General features: G+C 43.9%; 1 protein-coding gene across 1 annotated transcript in view; it reads left to right on the top strand.

Annotated features, from left to right (window-relative positions):
- Positions 1 to 3,655: 3,655 nt before the first annotated feature.
- LOC117883072 (synaptotagmin-like protein 4) overlaps positions 3,656 to 14,551 on the top strand; it is a 65,940-nt gene continuing 55,044 nt past the window's right edge. Inside the window, exon 1 of the mRNA XM_034782034.1 lies at positions 3,656 to 3,792. The gene's annotated coding sequence lies outside the window, so the exon portion shown is untranslated. The remainder of the gene's footprint in view (positions 3,793 to 14,551) is intronic.

Below are 14,551 nucleotides of genomic sequence, written 5' to 3'. Positions count from 1 at the left end.
TGAAGTCTCAAATGGAATCCAATCTAGATGCTGTTGGAGAGAGAAGGAGCAGATATTTAGAAATTCAATTAAACTGCAGGTGCTGAAAACATAGCAGTCCAAACATTAAAAAAAATAAATCTTTGGAATTAAGGGCTCACCTTGCAGTGCCCGCTACAATGGACACCAATCACATAACTGCTGAAGATATGCTAAAAAAGATTATGCAAAGATATGCATAAAAATCTTTATACTAGAGATGGGACTGAACTAAGACCACGGATCAGAACCTTTGAGCCATAGCTGAACCTGCTCCTGCAATGGGCCCAATCTGAAGACTGAACCTGATCGCTCCACACTTTGAGTTGGTTCAAATTAGGATCTGGATTTCAAACTCCCAAATGGGAGAGAGTTTAGATCTGGGTTTTTGATTCACTAAACTATATATATAAAAAAATTAGGGTCCGGATTGGAGTTTGGATGTCCAGTGCAAGTCAGGAGTTTTGGTTTTGGATCTGGTTTCTAGTTAATACAGTGCATTTTTACAGCCATGCCCCAAATTTCTTGGGGCTAATTCTCCTTCCCTGCCCCCACGGGATATAAATAACTCCCAATGACTTCTGTCCTGCATGGAGAGAACCAGTCCCATGTTTATTGGTCTGAATAAGCTGTTGACTAGCATATCCCTAGAATGTTTGATTCCTACTGTCTCACCTTATTTTCCTTCAGGAAACCATGTGAGGGAAGATGGTCACATTTTCTTGCAGAGTAATTCACTATACTACCTAGAACAGAAATGTGGGTGGAAGGCATGAGTGAATTGGCTGCTCTGCAAAGAGCTGTTATGTTAGATCTAACTGCTTAGATATTCTTAATGCCATATGCTCTTCTTACTTGGAGCTTTCTGACTAATATAGAAATACTTATTAATCTGTACCTGTTTTCATGTTATATGTTAAATGTCTGAGTCAATTTTTGATTCTATTGGCAATGGAAATAACTGCAACATTCACATGTTCAGGTATATTTTTTTCTTTAAAAATGACATAATAAAGAAAAATGATAAATACAGTCTAAATCTGAAAGGGTTGAAGGGCACCCTTCTCTCCCGTTGACCTCACTAGGATCTGTGGAGTCACCACTTCCCAGGAAGTGCTCAGTGCCATGCAGAACCTTACCCTGAGTAGGATGCAGAAACTTCTTAGATGATTTGCATAAATTATAGTCCTCAACAGGCCAGTTATGATGTGGAACTGGCAACTGGCCCGGAACAAAAAGACTGTGCAGCAACAACAGAGCATCATGAGAAGGGAGGTTTTTCATGTTGATTTTGTAATAATTACACTGAAAAATGCAGCAATATGTGAATCCTGGGTCTCCATATTTATGAAAACTCATAGCTGAATAAAGAACAGGAGTACTTGTGGCACTAAGTACTCTAGGTGCCACAAGTACTCCTGTTCTTTTTGCGGATACAGACTAACACGGCTGCTACTCTGAAACTTGGCATAGCTGAATGTTGGTAAGGGGTATCAGAACAAGTCACCCCTTGGTGCCTTTCTGCAGACCTTGCTCTGATGAGTTAATCAGTGGATCTACTTGTATGAGTAATGGCTATCGAACTGGACCAATAGCCAGTATTTCTCACTAAAACAGCATGCTGAGAGATTTTCAAAGCTGCCAAGGAGATGTGGACCCTTTAGGAGGCTTTGAAAATCTCAACCTAAATGAATAACTGTATTTTAACAAAAAGAACATCCGAAGAACAAAAAGATGCATCCAAAGAAGTGGGCTGTAGTCCACGAAAGCTTATGCTCTAATAAATCTGTTAGTCTCTAAGGTGCCACAAGTACTCCTGTTCTTTTTGCGGATACAGACTAACACGGCTGCTACTCTGAAACCTGTATTTTAACTAATTATTGAAAGGGGGGTATGGTTAGAATTAATTCTTCTTCACACAACATGTAGCTGGACACTGCCAGAGCTAGCCCGGTCTCCAAGTCCATTCAGCCCTTGGCCTCTCTTTTGAGTCTGCCAGCAAGAATGCCAGTTAGTGCCACTTGCTGAGGCAGTGGATTTCGGACCAGCTCACTGAGGATTGGGCTCCAAATACCATTTCACTGAGCCACTGGACAGCAATCAGCTGTATCTCCTGTTTGTTTGAGAGGTACCTTGGAACAATGAGTATGAGTGGAAGGAGAAGACTTGGCATCATACCTGCCTAATATCAGGCCTTTGACCTCAGCATCAGGCTGCTTTGGGGAGGGTTCCCAGGCTCTCAAGGTTGCCTCCAAAACCTCAGGGCCTTTAAAAATGCTGCCTCCCTGAGTGAAACAATGCATGAACTACTCCTCTGAAAATGATGTTGAAAAGGGAACAGAAATGCTGGAAGGGCCGTAAGGAAGACAGCTCTTACGCCTCACAATTGTCCATGTTCCTTTAATATTATTCTTCTGGTTTAAAATAATAATTATATATATATATATATATATATATACTCTGAAATTTATTTGATGGCAGAAAAATTCTGAACCTGCGGGCTCACTGCTGGGTACTGTGGGCTCGCATCTTCACACGCAGCTGGGAAAGGAGTCCATGGTCCCTCCTGCTCATGAATGGGAAGTACAACATACGGTCAGAGGGGACCAAGGCTTTGGAGATGGGCAGGAGTGGCAGCCTAGCAGCTGTCTGGGGAAAGAATATGGGCAGCTTGGGGAACCGGCCTGAAAGGCTGACAGGGAGCCAGCTGCAGCCATGTCAGGCAGATGTTTGGGAGCAGCCCGCAGAAGAGGGGGGTTGTGTGGATGTGTCTACAGAAGCTGGACAGAAGAACGGAGGCTAAGGATCTGCAGGCCAGTGCGTCATTGATCCCCGGAGGATGTATCACTGCCACAAGGCCAGAGGAGACCCATCCTCATACCCCTCGACTAGGCTGTTGCTAGGGGCTGGCTGGGAAGCGTTGGTCCTTCTTTCACTTGTGACTATTAATTGTGCCAAGGGTATAAGCATCATTAGCTTATGGCCAGGGCCGCCCGGGGGGCTAGTGGGGCAATTTGCCCCGGGCCCCGCAGGGCCCCCCATGAGAATATAGTATTCTATAGTATTACAACTTTTTTTATGGAAGGGGGCCCTGAAATTGCTTTTCCCCAGGCCCCCTGAATCCTCTGGGCGGCCCTGGTTATGGCAGCCCCAGTTAAGACTCTGTGACAGTTTAATGGACACACTCCCCCCAACCCCCTGGGGTAGTGCCTGTAGAACCAAGTGCATGGAGCACCTACAACACTTGTCTCCTAGCTCCTGGTGGAGCCAGCACTTTCCTAGGTACACAGGGGCTGGGGTAGCACAACACTGGTGTGACACCCTGCAGGAGGGGTCCATTACGGTGCCTAGGGGGGGTGGGCAGGTGATATAGCCAGGCAGAGGCACCTCTGGTTTTCCGTTCCCTGTTGGAGGCCGGTTTGGTTGGCATCCAGGCTGCCAGTCCTTGGGCACAGCACCCTGTGGGTCGGACAGGTGTGCTGGATGTGAGCCCGGGGGAGTCACTGTGTAACGATCCAGGCCAGGTTTTGAAGCTGCTGGAGCCTGGGCCCAGCAGCTGTTCTGGTCACTGGGCTGGGATCCAGGCCGGGTTTTACAAGGGGCGGGAGCCTAGGTCCGGGACAGCGCTAGTGCGGGACAGGGCGCGTGCGAGATCCAGTCCGGGTTTGCAGGCTGCCGAGCACGGGGCTGAGCCGCTGTCCCGCTGCCGTCGGTGGGATGAGCTCCCCGGGGGAGAGCCGCGCTGTTCCGTGTGCGCCCAGCCGCCTCTGCCAGGTAAGAGACTCCGCGTCCGCCCGCTCTCAGGCGGGGCCAGTCACCGCTGCCAGGTGCCCGGCTTCGCAGGGAGCCCGCACCCTAAGCGAGTGCCCTGCCCCAGCTCCGGAGCGGCTGGGCAGCTGTCTGCGCCCCCCTGCACTGGCACCGGGGGTCGAGGATGTATCCGAGCCGCACCAGGCTCGCTGGCTGCCCCGGGAGACGCACCATCAGCCTGACCCTATTTGCCTGAAATCACTTTTACCTCCGAGAAATCACCTCCCCCCCACCCCCCAACTACACACTCGGGTCCTTCCTTTGTGTCCAGTTCGTGTACCTGGTGCACCGGCCAGCACTGGGGTGACTCCCCGCTGGCGCGCACCTGTGCAAACGGTACCGGATCAGAACACTAGAGTTTCGGGCTCACTTCACACAGGTGTAAACGGCTCCCTGAGGTTCAAGGAAGTGCAGGATCAGGCCCTTTCTGTGTAGTCCATGTCTCTCTTTCCCCCCGTTAGGCCCCGATCCTGTAATTAGGTGCATGCCAGAAACCCCGATCTCAGGATCAGGACCTTAACTTACTGTCCCCACTCCCCTGCCCCCCTTGTTTGTTTATGTGAGTAGCTTCCACTGCAACAGGGGAGAGGAAAAATAGCTTTAAAAAGCAGGAAAATATGTTTGTAAAACTATGGAAATGGGGATTCAAAAACACTGCCCAAACCTGGCTTATAAATTGTTTTTTGTGATTGGCTAGATTAATTAAGTTTATGTAAAAAAATTTTCCTTTGAAAACAAGTATACCATGGACAGGTCCAGATCCAAACACCCCCTAAACTTTGGGAGTAGAGGTCTTTGGAATTAGACCCCTGATCCCAACTTTGCAGCTGCCTGGTTTATCTCTGAGTTGAAGTAAATCTAATTTCTGACCAGCCCCAAACTTTGTGGGGAAGAAAGGTTGAAACTGAAATCGATTTTGCTGTTCAGCTTCACTCATCACTCATTATAATTAATATGCACTGAATGGAGCATATTTATTTGCAAAGTTGAAGGTTGTCCTTTTAAAAAGTATTACAAGTTACCATCCAGCAGATATAGCCAGAAGAGAAAAGGGAGAGCTCGGCCAATCTCTGAGTTACCAGCAGAAAGCTGGAGCCATTCTGCCCTCTGCAAGTTAACAACCTAAACTTCGAAATTCATGTTGCTTTTGGGAAAAGGGAAGGAAGAGGAGATGGGAAAGGGGGGAGATGGGAAATGAAGCAAAGTATGAAGAGTGTATTGGTCACCAGGAAACAGGTTGCCATTGAGATAGTTAGCTAATCCCCCCTCCCCCCCCCCACCACACACACCCTGCTACTGTTTTATTGCCACCTAATCCTATCTCAACTGCAAATGTGATGCTGGTACATCTGCAAAGTCATGTTGATTTTAATAGTTGTCACTATGTGGATTAACAAATCCTGTTTTGTGGAGATCAGAGACTATATACCTGCTGACAATCTTGTCAGCAGGTGTATAGTTCCGCCCTCAGTCCAGAATGCAGAAACATTTGCTCCCTGATATAAGAGGAAATATCTTGAAGATGGTTCAGGCAAATTTGCATGGGTGGAATAAAATGAATGGCAATCAGGGTTAGCAAGAAAATCAAATGAAGGTGGCCTGGGAAGAATATCTGATTTAAGAACAAGGAAGAATATCTGATTTAATAACAAGGAAGAATAATGGGGCTGAATCTGCCCCCTGAATGCCATTCCAGGACCACAGTATGCTCTGGGCTCAGCAGAATATGGCTACTGTAATGTTCTACTCTTCCCCTCACAGGCTCCAGTGCAGGGGTTATGCTAGGGGTAGGAGGGTGTGTGTGGCTTTTGCTTATCACCACAGGGACATGGGGCTGCTGTGTAGCCCATAGGCACCCCCAGAACTGCTCTAATTTATGCCAGAAGCCTTTTTAGCCCTGTTAGCAACCTAAAATCTGGGTGTTGTAAAGGTGGCTTTAAACTTTAGTGTTAGAAGTTGATTATGAGAATTTGCCTCAATGTTAGAAGTTTAGAAGTTAGAAGTGATAGTTGGTACGACACTCTTGTTTTTGCCTACAGCGAAGGGCCCTGTATTTGTTTCACTTGTTGCCAAAAAATGTTGGCTTACAAATCCTGATGTACCCTGAGGCAGTATGATCCAGTGGATAAAGATGGGGAATCAGCACTCCAGGGTTCTATTCCCTGGTCTATTGCTGTCTTGCTGTGTGACATTTGTCAAGACCCTAACTTCTAAGCATGTCGGATATTACCTAGCTTTGTAAAGTGCTTATAGAAATACTGTCACTATTATATATAGATACTGTATCATTGCAGACTTTGACAATCTACTATAGAACACATTTATATGATGGATGTGGGATAAGGAACTCATTACCACTTAAGTCAATGGGAGTCTTTCCATTAACTTCACTGGGACTTGGATCATGCCCTATATGATTTCATATTGTTGCCAATTCCAAATGCCTTGTCACTGTACAAGAATACTGATGTCATGTCTTTGGTTTTTGACCTCTCTTGAACATGGTCAGAGCTATGGACATATGAATTTTCATTCCATTAAATCATATCTCCTAAATGAAACTTACTTTCATGAGTTGTGTTGTCAAGGCTTTCAGCAATCCATTATAAAGAATGGTTTATGGCCAGTATCAAGAATAAGATCGAGGCAAGCATGGCTGCTGGGGTGGAGGGGGAAATGAACAGCTGCAGAAACAACCAAAAAAAGAAAGTTCCAAGATGCATTTGGAATAGTAGGAAAAACATTCCAGGTGGCTTTCCCTAAGATACAGAGATTTTTATAAAGTAGGTGGATCTCCCTGACAGCTGCTACATCAATAGCCGTTTCTAAGGGATGCTGTCAATACACTGTCTTGTTGTTTTTCTGCTTTGTATTGTTTCAGATATTTCTTAGAACCTGGAATTGAAGAACTCCCCCCACCCCCACCCCCCCACTGGATTTTTCCTGCTCCTTTTGTCTTTGTTTTCCTCGGCCTTCCCTCTATCCTGTGATCCTTAATTCCTCTGGGCCTGTTTTATTTTACTTCCTTGTTCATGCTCCATTGTTGTGGATAATAACGAGCCCTACTCTTAGAGCTGTGCTGGCAATTTCTGTTCCCTCTGCAGCTGATCAACTCTATGTAAACAATGGTTTTGTATGAGTAATGTCTATTTTTGGCTATTCTCATTAATTTTATTATTAATAATATATTTGTTCCCTAAGCGGTGAATATCATATTTAGAATCAAGCTCACATCCCCAGCCAGATCATATAGGCCATGTTGTACCCTCTGCTTCTGTCATGGCACTCAAGGGACAGGCTACGTATGGCATTTGTTCTTCACTTCCAAACCCCTACAAATGATCATTTTGGGATGGGAGGGAAGAGAGGGGACAGGACATAGTCAGCATGGCCCAGATGTAGCAGGATGCCAAACTTTTGTGAGTAAGTTCATAGTGACTGATTCAGCATTTGACTTCCTCATACACACATGGTGGGGGGGGAATGGGATAACTCCTCTTTCTCAGGGGGAAGAGGGATTACAGGTCTAGTAGAAGGTGGGGGGAGCTTCTCTGAAGGAGCTGTGTTGACAGGAGCCTGGACAGTCACAGATCCGCCATGAAGATGGCCCTGTCGTCCACACATTCCTCATGGATTTTGAGGGGTGAGGGGGGAGATTTGCAGGTTTTGAGGATTGAACCTCCTGCTTCCTTCCCTCCCCCATGGAAGAACTCTACAAAGGGGGCCCTCCCTGAGTTTTTGGTCTCCTACATAGTCCCATATGACTCTGTAGTGGAAGTGTAAATCTGTGTGTGGTGTTGGGTGTTTAGTTTTTGTTTTTGTTTTTTGTTAGCCCTAAGTTAGTGGTTTTCAACCTGGAGTCCACAGATGGCCTAAGATTTCCAAAGGGCTCTGCACCTCCATTTGAAATCTTTTAGGGGGGGCACACACACAAAATTCAAAACGACTGCCCCACGCTAATTGACCCTGTCCATTTAATAAACCTGCAACACTGAGTCAAAAGATTCTTCCCCGCCCTCCCCCCCCCATAGTTTGCAAGTAGGCAGCCCTTAGACGCACGATAAGGCACAGCAAGGACAATGTTTTCATTGTGGGGCAGGCATGCTTTGATTGCATTCTAAATCAATACTGTTATCTACAATTCAAAAAGTTATAGGAAGAATAGAACAGTAACAAATTATCTAAGTAAGGTGGTAGTAAAGTCAAAGTGAATAAGGGCCTGTTCTGCCGTTGTCAGTAAACTGCAAATCTGCACAGAGAGGTAAGAACTGATCTTGTTGATTGTGGAATCAAAATCAAATAACCTTTTATAGCTTAAACCTAATGGAACAATTAATATTGGGGGTGGGGGGAAATGTTGTAGATCAGGACAACAATTTACTGACTTTCACTTTCAGTGGCATATTTGTCAGTGTACTTGAATAAGCTAACCTCATTGCAAGCTGTTCAAGTTGAGCAATTACACTCTCGGTTACCCCTGTGCAACCCTATTAGCTTACTTTAATGCTACAATGCACAATAATGTGCATCGTCCAGTATACGCCCCAATTTGCCCTTTGATACAACTGTGCAACCCTCTGCACTTACTACATCTCGGCACCCTGGGTCAACTGTCACTGGGGTGGCAGGTGTGTAAATATGGGCAGGACTCCAGTTCCCCCCATTGAAACCTTACTGACCTAATTTACTACTGCAGTGCAAAACTGCACCTGTATTTGGGGACTTAGTTCCACTGGCTTGGATTACTCTTGGGAAGTAATCCCAAGAGTAATCCAAGCCAGTGGAACTAGGTCCCCAAATACAGAATGGGGGAATAGTTTTGCTGTTGCGTGCTTCGCCCTTGGTAGCCTCTTCCTGGATACTCTGTAGGTGCTGGGGAGGATAGAAGAGAATGGCAGTCTTGACCTCATCACCATTATCTGATGCAGTTTCTTTCTCCACAAATTGAAACCTCCCTGAGGGCAGATTTGGGACAGCTGTTTATGGAGAACACCCAGGAGCATGGTTCCTGACAGACATGCACACCCATGGAGAAGAACTTGGGAAGCAGTATGTATAGGCCTTTGTAAATCTAGCCTGCATTACAAGATTTCCCTCAGTTCTCCCTTGCTGCAGAGAGCCAATTCAGAGGAAACTGGCCAGGCTCATCTCCAAGTTTGCAATGGGATTTGTCTCTATTGTAGGCTTCTCCGTGGAAGGGGACAGTAGGCCACGGTCTAATGTATGGTGCAGTTTTGCACTACAGTAGTAAATTAGGTCAGTAGGGTTGCAATGTGGGGAACTGACGGCAGAATTTTGGACACTGCCATTGAAATAAAAGGTTTTAGAGAATGACAACTTTCCATGTGAACGCTCAAAAAATAAAAAAACTTTAGTCAATGACGCAAATGAACCAGTTGTGATCTGAAATGTCCTGTTCCCCTGTCTCCCTGGAACATTAATGCATGTCTGTGGGGTTACACAGCTGTAAAGAACATCTTGGCTAGACAGAAAAGTCAAATTAGTTACTAAACTGATTTCAACTGGTTGCAATCCTTGTTTGAATTTCAGCTTGATTTAAACCAGAAACTTAAACATCTTAAGCAAAACTGAAATGAGCATCTCACAGGAGTTTGCACCAGTTTACCTGAACCTGCTTAAAATCACCTTTGGTTAAGCTAGTGTAGCTTTCTGGTATAGACAAGGCCTTAATGTGGGCACAACTTGGCCTTCACTACGTAATGAATGTTGCACTTATTTCGCATTTCAGTATGAAACTCAGTCTGACCCTTTCCTGTTGTGCGAGCTGCCCTGCCCCTTCAGATGTTATGGATCACACTTCACTGGATGGACTCTAATTTGGGGACCTTTGAAGTAATAGTGGAGCATTGAGGAAGGGCCCAAGTATTTTGTTTTTCCATATTCTTGGCTAACAAGCACTGCCAAAAATGTGTGTCCTGCCAGCTCTCCTCATCCAGCCTGTTGATCAAATGAAACCTGCTCCAGTAAATGAATGTGTGATTGAGTCTGTGTTTGTATTGGAGAGTTACATCAAACCTAGAAAATGGGTGCCCAAACAGAGCTGACTTGTTCAAAAATATTCCTATGTATGGATTTGTTTTCCCACCGAAGAATGTCTGCTAGGAAAGGGTGTAACCGTAGCTAATTGGATTACTGTACATGAAGTTTCTTTTCGCTGTATTGCAGTTCAGGGATTTGCAAGGTAAGAAATGAAAGTGGAATTGGGTTTTTTTCTTTTGAAGCCTTAAATATTTAATGTCTGTCCAATATCTAAAACAACACTAGGTCTGGACGCAACTCCAGAAATGAACACTCCTATAATTTGGAGGGGAGTGGGTGATTTAAAAATCCCAAATTAGATCTGAGCTTTACTGTTGGCCCTTTTCATGACCCTGGGCTAAACCAAAACACTGAATCTGACACAGCAATATTTTGGGATCTGGATGTAGATCTGGGACTGAACTTTGCAGCTTGGGACCACCTTGCACTGCAATTATTTGTAAAATATTTGTCTCTGACAGCTTATTTTAATAGCCTCGAAAAGGAATCCTACCTCGCAAGTGTAGCTCATTTCAAGTCACTTGTTTTAGTCCAAGTTACCTATGCACCTTACTACACTGGAATCTCCTCTCTTTCATTGTTGTCGTTTACATCAAAGAATCATGAAACTGAGATTATGGAAACAGTTATTGACCTAGATGGAAGGAATCCTATGGCATCCTAAGTTTGCTGCATGAGTAACTTTTTGTGTGTGTTGGGTCTTTGTATCGCATTACGTCCCACATTTTAGATCTTGGCAAGTTGAGAGGTATGGGAGGAATTGGCTTCCAGGGTGTTCAGCCTGGTATGAGCTCCTGCTTCATTAGAATTAGCCAAAATGGTTTTTTTTATTAATATTGTTGGGAAGAAAATAGGGCTTCCACTCTGAAGCTCTTCGTTGAATGCTGACTCTCGCTTGCTGAAGAGCTTGCTGGGATGAGGTATATGACAATGGGAGTTTATGCAGTGACAGAGGCTTAACTACAGTGTAGTTATAATGTCTTGGTTGATCTGACCCGTTCCCTGATTACCAAGTAGTTGCTATGCCATTGAGCTCATAACAAGTGAGGTTAAGGAAGGGACTGACTGTAATAAGCAAAAGGAAATGAAGACAAATCCTTCTGGGTGTGAAGCAGCCCTGGGGTGTGCAGGTGTCTGTTGGGGGGTCATGAAAAAGTCAAAAGTGGTAATAAGCAACAGTCCTCCTCCCATCCTGCAGTTTCGTCATTAGAACAAGTCTAATTTACATTATCCTGTTTGTTTTAAGGTGGCACAGTAAAGCAGATTCAAACTGTGTTTAAAAAGGATGAATATGGACAAACAGGAGGGGACAAGTCCAAAGTACAGGAATGTGAGATGATTTGTCTAAATACATGCCTTCCTCCTGCAGTGGTTCAAATGAATCATTCCTGGGCTTTGTACTGATAGGATCTCACCTGCAGATATTTTTCCTAACACTGTTTGTTTTATTTTTACACAGCCTTTTTCAAGTTGCCTCACAAACAAACAGTGTAGGCAGTTTAAAGGGCATCTTCCACTTTCTCTGAAGCACTTACAAAACAGGCAACCACGTATTTAATGCATAGATATAATGTGGTGAGGTGTATTTTTTTTTTCTTCTTCTTCTTCTTCTTCTTCTTTGGGAAGAACAGCATTACTAAGTGTTGTGAGGGGAAAACAAGATGTTTCCATAATGGAAGTTGAAGTAGAACAGCACTCAGGCTTGATTTCATGGGGAGCTCAAGGATGGATCATGATGATGATGGGGAGTTTAGAAATCCTACCAATTAATAAAAGTGGTAATTGCAAGGTGGCAGGAGGAATATCTTCTGAAAAGTCTTTTTATTTTGGGGGTGTAAATCCAAATTCTGCACAAGGACATTTTCTGGACTTTCAGAGTATAGGAGCAGAAGAAGAGCTCTGTGTGGCTCGAAAGTCTGTCTCTCTCGCTCTCTCTCACCAACAGCAGTTGGTCCAATAAAAGATATTGCCTCACCCACCTTGCCTAGTGAGCATTGTACAAAGTTTCCCACCCAACTTCTTCACTTTCAGTACACCTGAACCTTCATCTAGACCCCATTCTCCCTGTTTCCCTCCCACCTTGTGTCCCTTGCATCTACAAGGGATTCCAAACTGAAGATAGAGACAGAACAGACTTTAGCCACCCTCTTGTGCTACAGTAATAGCAAGTTCTTTAAAATGCTGGCATCCTCTGCTGCATTTGGGACACTGCCATGCCTATTAAAGGGGACAGTAGAGGTTTACTCTGTATCCCTGTGGGCAGTGCTTGTTTGTGTTCTAACAATACACCTACAATGAACTACATCCTGTAGAAGCTTTGCAAATATTCCCCACCTATGAAGTAAACAGAACTTTTCAAATATTTAAACTAAAGAATCCAATTAACAGAAAAGGGGTTTTGGTTTGTGGATTGAGTCACCTTTTTCTGTTTAAAAAAAAAAAATTTTTTTTTAAGGCATTGATGTGTATAAAATACGGTCATTCTCTTTAATTTAACCCAATAAGGTCCACATATTCTTTTTCATAATAAAAGAACCAGGGATCACCCATTCCAATTAAAAGGCAACATTTGAAACTGATAAAAGGAATTCTGTTTTAATATGCAAAATTCACCTGCAGAGTTCTCTGCCACAAAATATCATGGAAGGGGAGAGATGAGTAGAGTTTAGTGAAGCATTAGAAGTCTAGTTATATAAATAACACCAGTTACACTAAGTAAGATACACATTTATGAGGGATATAAATCCTCATGCTTCATTCCTAACATAAGATGAACACTATCTGATGGATTAAGAAACTTACTACTAGTGCAGAATTGTTCATTACTCTATTTCTTGCACAGTCTTCTGAAGTGTCCGGTACTAGCCTCTGTCAAATGTTGAACTAGACTAGACCATAGACACGATCCATTATGGCAATTTCCATGTTATTAAGATCATTTCAGCAAGAGCTGTGCAAAACTGGAGTTTTGTGGGGTTCACTGGCCGTTCCAAAAAAATGGGGGAGGGGTGTGAATTGTTTTTGGGTTTACCTGAAATGTTAATTTTTCTGTTCAAAATCTTCAGTGAAATGTTTTCATTTATTTTTGGTTGAATGAAATGTTTTGATCTTTGTGTGTGTGTGTGTGTGTGTGTGTGTGTGTGGTTTTTTTCCTGAGCAATTTTGATGACGCCAATTTGAATTGCAACATGTTTCATTGACACTGAATATATGTTTCACCTGAGAAATTTCACCCAGGTCTAATCTCTGTGATGTCATTTGTCACTGAACACTCTTTCTAAGCTGTTTATGGAGATCTAAGAGTTTTATCAATAGAAAAAAATTCTATTGGGAGTCTCCATCATACCAAGAGTTATTAGACTGTTTATAATGGCAGGCAATACTGAAACTGAGTCCAGCCAAGATTATACTCTTGTCTAGTAAAGTGATACCTTTTGTACCCATGTAACATGAGTAGTTCTGAGAATAAAAAGCCATTGATTTAGTCAGAGCTGCGTTCCTCCATTGGTTCCTCCCTGTTTACCCATGATTGTGCTTTCAGTGGGAATGACCAATTGGGTCACGTACAACCCCTGTCATGTACAGAAGGTGGGTTTAAAAAAAAAATCCGTGGGAAGTTGAAGTAAATAAAATTTATTCTGCTGCAGGATTTCCATTTTGAGATTGGGGAACTTAACCAATCAAACTCCTCACAGAAGCAACTCTGAAAGGTGAGAGGTAGGCCTTGACCAATGCAGAAAAGGTACAGCTGTAAAGAAGGCATTCTCACGGGAGACTGATGTGGAAAACCACACAGCCTTCTTTGTTGAAAGTTTATTCTTTATCCGATCAACTGTTTCTACAGAACTCAATCACTTGGTTTTATTATAAACACTGGGCATGATTGCCCTTTCACAGGGGTGTAAATCCAATGGAACTCCATTACAGTCCATGCAACTATATTGCTGTCTAAGTGAGAGGAGAGTTGTGTCCATAGTTTTCTGAAAAGTTACTCCATTAGAAACCATTACATTTAATTCAATTTCCACACACTAGCCTACAGCCACTCATTGTTTGCCAAAGGTAAGGTGGCTCAGTCACTATTGATGGTGTATCTTATTTTAAGAAGAATATTGTGCACCTCTGTGAAGCACCCCACCTGAAGATGTAAAAAGGACTTTACACATACAGATGAATTAAGCCTTACAACATCCTGGTGAAGTAGAAAAAATCTCTATTTTATAGCACGGGGAGGAGAAACTGGGGCACAGAGTTAGGGGCATGTCTAGGCCACACAATGAAAGTTGCTCTTCGCAGCAGTTAAACACCCATGGCTGGCCTGCGTCCGCTGACCTGGGCCCCAGCCCGAGCCCAAACATCTATCCTGGAATTTTACAGCCCTGCGGCCTAAGCCCCGAGAGCCTGAGTCAGCGGACATGGGCCAGCCATGTGTGTTTAATGGCTGTGTGTAGACATCCCGAGTCAGTGATAGTGTTGTGAGTAGAATTTAGATATTCTGACATCCAGACCTGTGCGTTAGCTACTAGATTGTGCTCACTTTTGAGCATGAGGGCATGTCGGCAGCCTAGGAAGCTCTAAATTTTACTTTCTAAGCATGGTACACTGACAACTCTCCCTCTCACCCAACTGGTCTTATCTGAAAAAGAAACTGGTATGTGCAGTT

Source organism: Trachemys scripta, chromosome 9 (assembly GCF_013100865.1).
Source record: "Trachemys scripta elegans isolate TJP31775 chromosome 9, CAS_Tse_1.0, whole genome shotgun sequence".
NCBI classification, from domain to species: domain Eukaryota; kingdom Metazoa; phylum Chordata; order Testudines; family Emydidae; genus Trachemys; species Trachemys scripta.
The sequence above is the reverse complement of the archived record's forward strand: the minus strand, read 5'-3'. Positions and strand labels throughout refer to the sequence as shown.